Here is a 12,965-nt window from a genome sequence, read left to right on the forward strand (position 1 = left end):
GGCTCTGGCGCACGTGGGACTTGAGGGCCTTTCTTCCCTCTTCTGTTAATAAGTCCAGCATCTCTTGAAAGAGAGCCATGGAGCTCAGCTGCACCTGGATGTCATCCTGGATGAAAGGAAAGGGCAAAAGACCTGAGCATCAGCTGCTTCAGGACCCCCAGGGCACAGGCATGCATCTGCACAGGGCAACAAGGGTCCGGGCAGCAGCCAGTGGCTGTGGCTGTGGGCACAGAGCCTGACGCTGTCAAAGAGTGGCAGGAGCGCCTCAGCCAGCTGCAGGGCGATGGGGGTGGCTATTGGAGCACCATTATCCAGGAGCAAATATCTGAGTAGAAGAATGCTGATCCTGATCATGTCGCTGTCATTTTCCTCCAGGAGCTCCACAAGACTTTCAGTCAGGCTCTGCATTTTTTCAGCCTGTGCGGAAGACGACTTTGTGAAAGGCCGCCCTGCTGCCGTAGGGCCCAGAGGCCAAAGGCCTGTCCCGAAGCACTGGGGCAGGGAAGCAGGAGAGATGGGAAGAGCTGCCCCAGCGGCCGAAGCCCAGGCAAGGCCAAGCGACTGCGTTGCCCAGCCCCACGCTGCCTGCACGGCTTCGGCCACTGCCCTCTTCTCACCATCAAGGGATTCTTGCCCAGCACTACGAGGCCTCGGAGTGCCAAGTAACGCCTGGCCATGTGCTCGCTCTGCAGGTTCTGTGCCAGGATCTCCAGGACACTGTCACTGCATTGCCTCAAGTCCAGGCACTCGAGGACCTGAAAGGCACAGGGCAGTGACAGGGGAGCCGGCCGGCAGGAGCCCAGAAGCGCACAGGGCCGGGCCCAGGCAGCAGCACAGGGCACGGGCACTGTCCTGGCAGCTGTGGCTGCCAGAGGCCAGAGGGCTGGGAGGCCGCTCAGCCAGGCAGCGCTGGCCTTGAGGCTCACCTCCACAAGGAATGCCAGGGCAGGGAAATCCCAGTATGGCATCTCTTTGCCGAGCAGGGCGAGCAGGTAGAATGCCACAGCGGAACAAAAGTGGATGGCTAAGCGGCGAATTTCTCTGAAGAGGGGAAAAAGGAAACAAGAGCCTGATGCAGTGGGGCAAACGTCTCCCAGGCGTGACTCACCCAGTTCTCATCTTTCCCCAGCACCCTTCCAGCAAGGGGACGTGGGCCGTTTGGGAGTTGGTTGCTGATGGGCACCCTCCTCTGCCAGCCTTTTCCAGCCTGCTTGGCCGTCCCTCAGTGCCAAGGCCCTCTGACCCATGGCCACCACGGACACTTTGTGGGGCACCTGGGCACAGGGCAGCAATGTCAGAGGCAGTGGGGAGAAGGGGGTCTCACCTGGCAAGCAGAGCCACGGCAAAGTGGTGAGTGTCAAGAGAGAGCAGCGTGTCCCAGGCACACCTGCGCTCCATTGCCAGCACCACATCCTCGCAGCGGAGAAGGCAGAGCAGGGACTTCAGGGTGCGCACAGCAAACCTGTGTGCACAGCAAAGCCCAGGTCACACTGGCAGCACTGGCTCCTTGGCAGGCCACGTGGCAGGGACAGGAGGAGTGGCATGGAGCACCTGTTGGGGCTGGTGGCAAGGCCGTGCTCTTCCTGGCATCCCTTCCAGAAGGTGTCGACCTCCTCTGGCATATCCAGAGTGCTGAAGAACACTTGGAATAGCAGATGCACAAATAGGTGGGGGAAATACACCTTCAAGATCCGTGGGAGACAGGGCACCTGGAGGATCTTCCACGTCACCACAGTTGCCTGCAAAGGACAAAGCCCCCCGAGACAGCGCTCAGTGCCGAGGTGTGTGTGTGGCAGGGCCCGAGCGTGGCAGGGAGAGGCCAGGAGAGAGCATGGCAGGGGGAGCACGGGGCCTGGTGGGCCTGAAGCTGCCCCTGGGCCAGGTTTCAGGCCAGCGCCTGAGGCAGGGAGATGCAGTGGGGGAAGAAGGATGGAGTGCTGCTGGAGAGACAGCCTTGGGGCCTGCAAAGGCCAGTTGCAGAAACTCACCGTCAGGGCAAAGACAGCCATTTCGTCCCCATTGGAGGTGCAGCTGCTGTACTCTGGCCAGCTGCCCAGCACATCCAGGAGGATCAGCTGCGCCAGCTCCGCAGTCCTGGCTGAGCCCATGATGGTCTTCCACATGGCCATGGCAGCTCTGTGGGGTTAGAGCTGTGTCTCAGGAGGGTCTCAGAGAAAGCACCAGGGGCAGCTGAGCCGGCTGCCATTTCTGCCTCTGCCCACTGCCCCCCTGCCAGCAGGAGGCAGACAGCCCAGCCCTGTGGGGACAGAGCCCTGAGAGGCGGCAAGGGAGCACGGCAGCAGGCTCAGGGGCTGGCCTGGCAGGGCTGGGAAAGGGAGCATCCAGAGGGCCCTGGAAGTCTCTGTTGCTCTGACACCTGGGGCAGGCTGTGCAGGGTGATGGGCTGGGGAGGCCTGAGCCCTGTGGGCAGGTGGGCCCCATACCTGTCACAGGACGGGGCCACACGCAGGAGCGTCACCACTGCATCATTTGGCTGTGCTTGGGTGAGATCCAGCAGGGTCTCGTCCAGCCTGTGCTCAGCAGAATCATTGGCCATGAGGCACTGGTGGATGTAGCTGACCATGGCAGGCACCTGGAGAAGGCACAGGGAGACTTGGAATGCTTCCAGAGGGAGCAATGTTGCCAGCTTCCCCAGAGGAGTGCTTCCCTTCCCACCCCACTGCCATGTGGCCTGAAAGGCTCACAGCAAGCAGCATGCGTGGATTGGGAGGCCAAGCAATTGCTGGGAGGATCAAAGCCTGGCCCAGGCTGCTTACTTGCTTTGGAGTGTAAAAATCTTCCTCTACAAGCATATGCAGAAGGCCAGCACTGGTCTTGCTGAGGAAGATGGGCGAGTATGGTCTGAGGCCTATGCCCGTGGCGATGGTCTCTTCCTCCTCAATTCTCTTGAGGAAGTTGCAAACAAACTGTAGGAGAAGGGCAAGAAGCCGAGGATGTTGCATGGAGTGCTCCACACACACGGTGCTGGGCTGAGCAGGGACAGCAGGCCCAGCCCAGGTGGGGGTGGCTGCAGGTACCTGCGCTGTTCTGCGGAAGCGGCCACGGCTGGACTCCTGCTCTTGTGTGCGCTCCGGCTTGCTTTCCCACTCATTTTGCTCTGCTTCCTCTCAGCTAGTTTTGTGGCTATTTATGCAAAAGCAAATTTCTCCGTCCCTCAGCTGGAGAATCTCCTGTGGACACATCCCAGGTTGCAGCCCTGAGTCGTGGCCTGTGCATCTCTGGGGCAGCAGAGCTCACTGCTGTGACTTTGCAGAATCTGTTGTTATTCCCACCCCTGATTTTCAGCCCCCAACCCCTGAAGGACCAGATCTTGCCCACCAACTTTCTCCTTTGCTGAGGAGAACCGCAGAGCTGAGACAGGAGGGATGGAGGGCAGAATCCTCCAGCAACAGATGTAGGAGGGAAAGTTGTCCCATCTCCGTGGTGAGGACTTCTTGTGAGGAGTCTGAAGGAGAGAGAAGGGGACAAAGGGAACCTGTTGGAGCAAGTCTAGAGGAGGCCACAAAAATCACAAAAAGGGCTAAAAAGTCACAAAAGGAGCATCTCAGCTACAGAGACAGGCTGACAGAGCAGGGGGTGTTCAGCCTGGAGAAGGCTCTGGGAGACCTCAGAGCCCCTTCCAGTGCCTAGAGGGGCTCCAAAGGGCTGGAGAGGGGCTTTGGACAAGGATCTGGAGTGACAGGACAAAGGGCAATGGCTTCAACCCGCCAGAGGTCAGGTTAGATTGGATATTGGGAAGAAATTCTTCCCTGTGAGGGTTGTGAGGCCCTGGCACATGCTGCTCAGAGAAGCTGTGGCTGCTCCATCCCTGGAAATGCTCAAGGCCAGATTGAAAAAACCTGGTCTAGTGGAAGGTGTTCCTGCCCATGGCAGGGGGTTGGAATGAAACATCCTTTAGGATTCTGTCCCAGCCAAACCAATCTATGATTCTGTGGTTCTAGGAAATGGAAGGTGGGAAGAGTAGCCCTGAAGCCAAAAGACCTGGCACTGCTGAGGAACAGAGATGGACTAAAGAAAGTAGAGCATGTGCTGTGTGATGCTGATGGATGTTTGGCACAGGGTTTTTTTAGATGCCTTGTTGTCATGTCTGAGCTCCTGCCTGCCTATTTTGAGTGGCCCACAGTGGCTGCATGTACTTGCCCTGTTGCCTGTTTAGACTGGGGATTTGTGACACCCTTGCTCAAAATGTGGCAGCAGAAGTACCAAGGTCACAGCTCCTTTTGAAAGGGGGAGTTTTAGGATTTTTCCAAGAAAAGGGATTGCTATTAGATTGGGTGCTGTTAAATCAAAGAGGCCCATGGCTCACAAACTCCCTTTGTTCCTGCTTTCAGCACTCTGAAGCCTGGATAGATTGCATGACAGAGTGAAATAATCCATAAATAGAGCAACATGGTTTTGTATCTTGGCAAGGATGATGCTGCTGAACCATGCAAACTGACTTTGCTCTCTCTCTCTCAGTGCAGAGATCCTGTCTGGCTGCAGGGAAGGAGTGATGCCAGCTCTCCACAGTGCTGGGGGACACAGACAGCCCCTTCTCCCATCTCAAGTTGTGTGCTTCAGCAACCCCTGAACTGCCCTTGGCTTAGAAAGTGCACAATAATATCCTTCCCCAGCTGGAATCACCCTCACCTCACAGTACAACACCTCCCATGCTTGGATTCACAGAATCTCACAGTCCTTGAATGGGTTGGGTTGGAAGAAACATCAAGATCATCCAATTCCAACCCCTTGGCATAAGCAGGATTCTTGGAAATTTGCTCTTCCTGTGGCTGAACTGCTGCAAGGGCCTTTGAGAGGAAATCATATCCTGTTCAACAGCCCACTCTTGCAGCAAAAGGGGTTTTTCCTGCAGTCTGTGTTATTTCTGAGGGAGGATGTAGCTCCAGTGCTGATGGAGGCTCCTGCTGCCAGCAGTGGTCAGGGAGAGCATGGCTGCTTCCCTCCCCTCTGGGCCTGAAGCCAGGCGGGAAGGGCTGGAGCCTGCAGCAGTACCAGCACTGCCAAACAGCACATTTTCAGTGTAGTGAAATGAAGAATGATCCTTCAAGAAACCAAGCAGGAAACTTGATTTTTCCAAGGAAACCATTGAAAGAATCAGCATCATCCTGTAGGCTGCTTTTGGCTGCATTAGATCACCATTTTCCTGGCCACAGAGAGGGGCCCAGGCAGAGCCTGAGCTGTCTCTGTCCATTCAATAAACATCAGTTTCTCTGTGTGTTTCCAGCCGGGCATGTGCAGTGAATGCTCCAAGAATAGCTCATGTCATGCTGATTTCATTCAGTGATGAGGAATAAAAACAGAAGCTCTGTAGTCAACATGAAATTAAGATTAATGGCTTTTCAGGTTGATTTCCTCTGTGTGAAACAAACCCCATATTGCGATTTGGCTATTTAATGTTTGCTCGATGTTAGTCATTAATAGCAACTTCTCCACATGCACAGGTCATTTGCTCACATATTTTGGAGTTTCTCTGATCTCAGCCTTGCACTTCTCTTGCTTTGTTTAGCCACAGGGGAAATCATAGGATCACAGGATGGATTGTGCTGGAAGGGACCTTAAATGTCATCTATCCAACCTTCATGGCATTAAAATTTCTGGAGATAATCACCTGCCACCAGGGACCCAGCACAAAGGGGCAGAGAATGAGCCCAGCCCCTGCTGCTGGTGTTTGTCCTTGTCCCTGCATCCCAGAGGTGACTGGGAGGTGGCAATGGAAAGCCACCCAGGGCTCTCCCTGTGCTTTGCTTTGGCATCTGCACCGAGGTTTAATTTGCATGTGCTAGGCTGGAAAACTGCTTCATCATCTGGTGAGTGTCAGTGATGCCACTGAGCCCTTCTGCCTGGGGATATCCCCCAGGAATTGTGGAGGATGAGCTGGAGACCAGGCTGGATGGGGCTCTGAGTACCCTGGTTAGTGGAAGGTGTCCCTGCCCATGGCAGGGGGTTGAAACTGGATGATCTTTAAGGTCCTTTCCAACCCAAACCATTCTGTGATTCTCTGAGTCTGTGAATTGTGATTCTGTACTTCTGTGATTCAGTGATTCTATGATTCTGTGATTCCATGATTCTGTGACTCTGTGAGTCTGTGAATCAATGATTCTGTGAGTTTATGATTCCATGATTCTGTGAGTCTTTGGTTCTGTGATTCCATGATTTTGTGAGTCTCTGATTCCATGATTCTGTGAGCTATTGGTTCTGACCTGCCCCATCCATCATGAAAGGGTGTCCATCAGCCTCACACGCCAGCTCCTGGTCAGCGTGGATGAAGGAGCTCAGCTGGGTGTGGCCATGGCATGAAGGATCCTGCTGAACCCATCACATGGATAAAGGAAATTTAATTCCATCTGTAGGATTTCCATCAATGCTGAGCAGCAGCAGGCTGGGTCTCAGGGGAGATTTTTCATTGTGTTGAAATCTGACTTTGTTAATTACCAGTCTCTGATCTCATTTGAGGGTTAAGGTTATGAAACAGAATCCTTATTTCTCTGATTTCCTTATCCAGCTGGTTTATTGAGTCTTGTCCAGGGGGTGGTTTGGACCTTAGAAATTCCCAAGTTATCTCACACTTCTGGCATGACCTGTGCAGAAGCATTGGAGCAAGGGGAGGTGATGGAGATATGCAGAAGTCCTGGTGAAAGACACAGCAAGAAATCATCTCAGGAAAACTGAAAATGATGACAAAGGTCCTGCTGCCAAATTATAGCTTATTTTACCCTCAAAGGGAACTCCTCCTTCCCACATGGGAAGCACCCACCCCAGGCAGCCAGGGAACATTGTGGTGGGGGCCTTTAGCAGTGACACCAGCCTTTGGTGCACCCCAGGCTGTTGACTTCCTCTTGGGGAAAGCTTCCCATCCTCTGTTTACTCAGGAAGCACCAAATTTGACGGCTGTAGGCAGTCAATAGAGCGCCTGGTTTTTATCCACACATCAAATTTACTTTCTTTTTTAAAGAGAAAATAGCCACTGAATAGCCCTTGAAGATTGGCGCTAGTGTCTAATTCCACTTGAAGAGCTTTGTTAGATAATTGCAGTATTTTTCTGAGAGAAAATAGAACAATCAAGGCTTGTAATTAAAAGCCATTCAGGCAGCTTTGATCCTTCTCTCTGCATCTTCACTTACCAAACACAAATGCCAACAAGGACTCATGGCAATATTTACAGTCACTATTTTTGGCCTTTGCCTTTAAATTAACTCCTCTTCCTCGCTTCCAGTCAAAAGAAGGGGGAGGGAGGGAAATGGGGCCTTTCAACAGGTGTTTCTTTAGAAAGATTATTTTGGAGGATCCCTGATATCATAGAATAATTAAGTTTAGAGAAGCTCAACGAGTCCAACTATCACACACTAGCCACACCACCACATTCACCACTAAACTAAATGAAATGTCACACACAGAGGTTTTTTGAACACTTCCAGGGACGGTGACCCCACCACTGCCCTGGGAAGCCTTTTCCAGGGCTTGACCACCATTTTGGTGAAAAAAATATTTCTGATAATCTAATCAAACCTCCAAATATCTAAAAAACTAAAAAAAAAAAAAAATCTAAAAAATATTTCTAATATCTAATCAAACCTCCCCTGGCACAACTTGAGGCCATTTCCTCTCATCCTGTCACTCCACAATGACAAACCTGGAGCTCCTCTGGAGACCTCAGAGCTGCCATAGATCAAATTTATCATCCCAAAACTGCCTCCAGGCACAGCCTCAGCTGCAGTGGTGGTGTGGATGGGACAAGATCCACACACTCTCCTGGGTATGGACAGGGAGCTGCCAGGGCCATGTCCCACAGCCCACAGGGGATCCTCAGGTGAGCTCCTGACTCACTGGGAGAGGAATCCAGCCTGGGAAGTCCCAGCAGCAGGTGGGGATGTCAAACCTTGATGTGCTGAGACCCTCTGAAGGCACCAAACTGGGCTGGTTTCTCCCAGAATTGGCAGTACAGCCAGTGGGTTGTCATTTCATTGGGTTTATGGTGGGACCAACAGCGGCTCATCAGCACCCAGGGGCTCCCAGCAGTCCCAAGGAAACAAGGTGAGTGCTACAGGTGTCAGGTTGTACAGGGAAGGGACAAATTCTCTTCCTTGGCTTGATTTGAACACTGTCTTCTGGATATCCTTCTGCTTCTCATCTTTCACAGTCCAAGGTTTTGCTTATCCATGTTTAATTTTTATTTCCATATTTTCCTCACATCAAGATGCTTCTGAGAGCCACGCCTTCAACTCTCAGTGGGGTATTATTTCTTTTCTCACCCAAAAATCGTGACCAGCCTTGGGGAGGCAGTGTGAGACTGTGTAAGACCCAGGGGACTGGAGCTTCCCGGGAGAACAAGCTGCAGCACGGCTCGGATGAGGACAATTGATCCAAACAGCCAATATTGCTGCAGCATGAAGATTTAAAAAGCAACAACAGCTTCTGATCCCCCACCCTAGCTGAGATGCCTGCATGGAAAGCCTGTGGTGGGAATATGAGCCCTAATTCCTGAAAGTGGGAATATGAGCCCTAATTCCTAAAAATGGGAATATAAGCCCTAATTCCCGGTGGCTGCCCCGCACCTTTGCACCCATTAATGCAGCACACACTGTTCCAGAAGGAAATCCACCCAGCTTTGAGGCTGAGCTGACTCTGTGCATGGCTGGGAAGGGGTTAGGAGGAGGAGGAAAGCCTGGGTTCCTAATTCAGCCTCCCTGCAGACCCCAGACAGGGTGCTTGCTTTAGGAAGGGATTTATGCAGTGAATTGCTAATGGGGTTTGTTTTCCTGCTTCCAGTGTTCAGGATGCAGCCGATGTGGGCTGGTGTGACAAGCCAGCCCCAGCAGTGGGAGGAAATTCAAAGGAACGAGCTGGCGTGGGGGTTTCCCTGGGGAAATCTTGTGCTGGGAGTGGGCAAGCATCTCCCTGGAGGTGTTTTCTGCTCTCCCAGAAGGAGCCAAAGCAGCCTGGCTTCTGATGCTGTGCTCCGAGGGTCTGCCCAGGCGCAGGAAGCCCGAATGTGCTGTTTCCCCGCAGGAGCAGAGTGCCAGGCTGTGTGTGAGGCTGAAGATGCTGCGATGGGGGGGATGCAGCGATGCTGAGCTGAAAGCAGCGAGTGCCGCTTAGTGCCGCCAGGCTGAACCGCACCGGGGCTCCGCGGGAGCTGCAGCCTCCCCTGGGCTCGGGAGGGCACCTGGACAGCCCAAATCCTTCTCCCCCGGGAGCCTGGCACCCGCACGAGTGGCCAAGGCTCCTGTCGGGTGTTTGGCACGGAGAAAATCGCGGATGCAGCAGGATGCTGCCATAGGGAGATGCTGAGATGAGGCTGCCCGTGCTCAGAAAGGGAAGGGGCAGGGGATGCAAGAAACGTCTGGAAATGCCCGTGGAGGGTTCAGAGAGGAGGGAACCAGACTCTCCTCAGTGATATCCAGTGACAGGAGACACGAACTGAAACATGGAAAGTTCCATTAAATCACAGGAAGGAAATTCACTGTTCAGGTGGTGAAGTACAGGAACAGGTTGTCCACTGTAGCATCTCCATCCTCAGAGACATTCAAACCCGAGTGGACACAGTGCTGGGAAATTTAACCCTGCTTGAGCCATGCTGTGACTGTGACTATCATATCATTTTTTCCACTTAATGGAAAAAACTCCAGCTATATCATTGTCATGTCTGAAGTGGTTAACTCACACTGAAAAGCTCCTTTCCATGAAAAAAAATACAGTAGTTTTTCTACTTAATCAAATATATTGCCTTTCCTAGAGCCCCAGTGCCAGTAAACAGCGATGTTTCAGCTGATTGGGCAGCTTGTGTGAGAGGTGACATAATTTGAGTCAGTTTTCTCACACAGAGAGGTTTTTCCACCTGGGAAACCCATTGCCAGCAGGTGGCAACCACGCCAAAGCAAAATTCCTGGAGAAGGTTTGCCTGGAAGAATGTGTTCTCCTTCATTGTTCTACCACAGCTAGCACCTTTAATATGGAGAAGGCAACAGAGTGATCTTGTATCCACACATCTGTTTTTAGTTTTCCATCAATTAAATTGGAATCCCGAGGTATTGAGGGTTGTCAGTTTGGGTGTTGGGGTGCTCAGGGCACTGAATTTCCCCGAGCAGTCTCACCTGGGGTCTCCACCCACACCCACCCATGGCTCTGGGAGCCCATTTAAGCTGAGAACTGCAGCCTCCTTTCCTTTTATGTTCCGTGTACTGCCTTTTCCTGGGAGAATTTGGACAGGTAAGAGCCAAGCTTGGTGCCTGGGGTTGGGGGAAAGCTTAAAAGAAATATTTTAGCTATGACAGCCTTCCTAACAGCAGTAAGATACAAACTTCACTACTAGCAGGGCTAAAGTGTGTGAGAATGAGTTTTCCAAGCTTTCTATATGGAGTTTCTGGTCTCCAGACTCTTCCAGTCAAGTCCTTTTGTTCCAATACTTTTGTTCAAGTATTTTGACTATTTATCTGAGAAAGAAGAAAATTTATATCTGCAGTGCTCACTACAGTCTTACTTATGGCTTACAAACCACCTTAATTTTGTTACAAACCTGCTGTGTTTATTTTATAATAGGCAAAATGCAATATATATAGCAAAGATATGGCACAAGTAGCATAAATTTTCTCTTGTGAAAGAAGGACCAGTCTCTTTATTCCCCCATGAGGTTTATTTCATTACTCACTCTTAAATAAATATGTATTTGACACTTTACAGGAACAACTAGTTCAAAATGATTTCTAACACAAGTTCTCACAGTTGTTATAGTATTTGTATGGTGTGCTGTTTGGCACCATTTTTGAGACTCAAATCTTCCTTTTGGTCTAAATTTAATAAGTCAGAAAAGAGGAAATTTGTGGTGGGGTGGAAGATGGACAATCCTTCAAAATCAAAAGAAAGCCATAACACACAGGAACATACACGAACATTGAAAATAGTTTCTTTTCTCTTCTAAATACTCATCCTCTCTTTTACAGATGTTTCATTGAAAGTGCTCATTAGCTCTGCTCCATTAAACAATCCTCCCTAATAACTCAGTGATAAAGAACTGAGCTTTGCACTCCTCTGGAAATTGGTCTCCAGCCTGTCCGTGCTGTACAGCAGATGGCAATAAAAGACCACTCTGTGGCAGAAGCACACCCCTGAAAAGGAAATGTTCTGTCCTTAGTAATTCAGAGGGTGAAATTAAAATCAGGGTCTAGAAATGCAAGTTGGTGGGAGCAAAGAGGGGAAATACAAGAGTTGCAAGTGGGCAGGACAAACCCTGTTGCTGATGAGGGTTACAAACAGACCACACATTACATATAAACCAAAGAAAGGACGTTGTGCATTCATTGGCCACTCCTCCAGTCTGCAAAGTTTCTCCTGAAAAACCCTGGAAGGGCAGGGACCTGCCAGGCCCAATCCCCTGTTCAAGAAGTTCTGCATTCCAGCAGCTTCCGGAAGCTTTTCCGAAAACTGTCATCCAGGAAAGCGTACAAGAAAGGATTCAAGCATGAATTGGCATAGCTTAGGCTGGTGATGAAGTAGGATATCCCAATGACCATGGAGGTCTGGGGTAAGTCAGTGGTCAAAGCCACGATGGTAGCCAGGTTGAAAGAGGTCCAACAGAAGAGGAACACAGCCAGGACTATGAAGACCATGATGGTGACTTTCTTCTTGGCTTTGTCCAGGGCTCTGGCATTGGAGTTCAGGTGCATGCTCCTCAGCTTGTAGAGCATCATGGTGTAGAGGATGCAGATGGTGGATACTGGAATGGCAAAGCCAAGGATGAGGGTGTAGATCCTGCTGGCTTTGAACCAAAACCTCTCCGGCTTGGGGAAATTGAGACCACAACTCTTGATCTCCAGGTCGTCAGTGTAGACATTGGCAAAGATGATGAAAGGGAGGACTATGATGGTGACCAGGATCCAGATGCACAGGCTGACAATCCTGGCTGCTCGGTACGTGCGGTGGGGCATCCTCTTGGACCTGACCGTAGCCAGCACCACCAGGTACCTGTCTATGCTCATCACTGTCAGGAAATAAATGCTGGAGAAGAGAGAAGATATTGTAGTGATCTATGGACAAGATGACCTTGCAGAGGATTTCTCCGAAGGGCCAGTAGCGGAGGAGGTGCTCTGCAATATTGATGGGCAAGACAAGGGTGAACAAGTCATCAGCGATAGCGAGGTTCAGGATGAACATGTTGGTCACAGTCTTCATCTTGGGGGCCTTGAGGATCACATAGATGACAGCAGTGTTGCCTGTGAGCCCCACAGCACAGATCACAGAGTAGATCACAGGCAGGACAATGTAGAAATCAGCTGCCTGCTCTTGGAGGGTGAAGTTGAACCTCATGCTGTTTTCCAGGTAGCAGCTGTTGCCTGCGTTGCTGCAGGAGCTGTTCAGATCATCCCAAAAGATGTTTCCCATGCCTATTGACCACAGACCGCCTCCAGATACCACTGAAAGCCTCACTAGCCCAGAAGTGAGAGGTTTTTTGTTTGGTTGGGATATTTTCCCCCTCCTATGTAAAGCAGCTGTTACCTCATTTAGATGCAGCTTATTTTCAAAGGTGAGTTGTGAGGCTTCTTGGACCACCTAACTTACCTCTCCCCCCCGTTGGAGAAGTTAGATTTTGAAGTGGTGATGGGAGAAGAAAATGTTTGGAAGACATAAGGCTCCATGAACCAAGAAAACAAGAGAATAATGTCTTTCTAAAGAAGTCAAGGAACTCTTCTTTCTGAGAGCATTCCGGTGAGCTTTGGCTTTTCTTTGCTGGGGGAGTTGAGTGGCTCTCATTCAGCTGTCTAAAGTGACAGTTCTTTTGGGGCTGGCAGGAACAAGGAGGCAGAAGGGGGAATTTCGTGCCTGGCTGGCTGTTCACAGCCCTTGGAGGACTGGAGGGATGGCTGCAGTTTCTCTGGCACAGCTCTTGCTTTCCATGCTGGAGCAGAAGCGTTCCAGTGGTTAATTAGCGCCTGCCTTTGTGTGGAGTTCAG

General features: G+C 51.0%; 1 pseudogene; it reads right to left on the reverse strand.

Moving 5' to 3' along the window:
• Positions 1-11,150: 11,150 nt before the first annotated feature.
• Positions 11,151-12,396, reverse strand: LOC128942831 (neuropeptides B/W receptor type 2-like; annotated as a pseudogene).
• Between the last annotated feature and the right edge of the window lie 569 nt (positions 12,397-12,965).

Source organism: Melozone crissalis, unplaced genomic scaffold (genome assembly GCF_028551555.1).
Source record: "Melozone crissalis strain CALT ecotype California unplaced genomic scaffold, PUWL_Pcris_2 ptg000044l_1, whole genome shotgun sequence".
Taxonomy (NCBI): domain Eukaryota; kingdom Metazoa; phylum Chordata; class Aves; order Passeriformes; family Passerellidae; genus Melozone; species Melozone crissalis.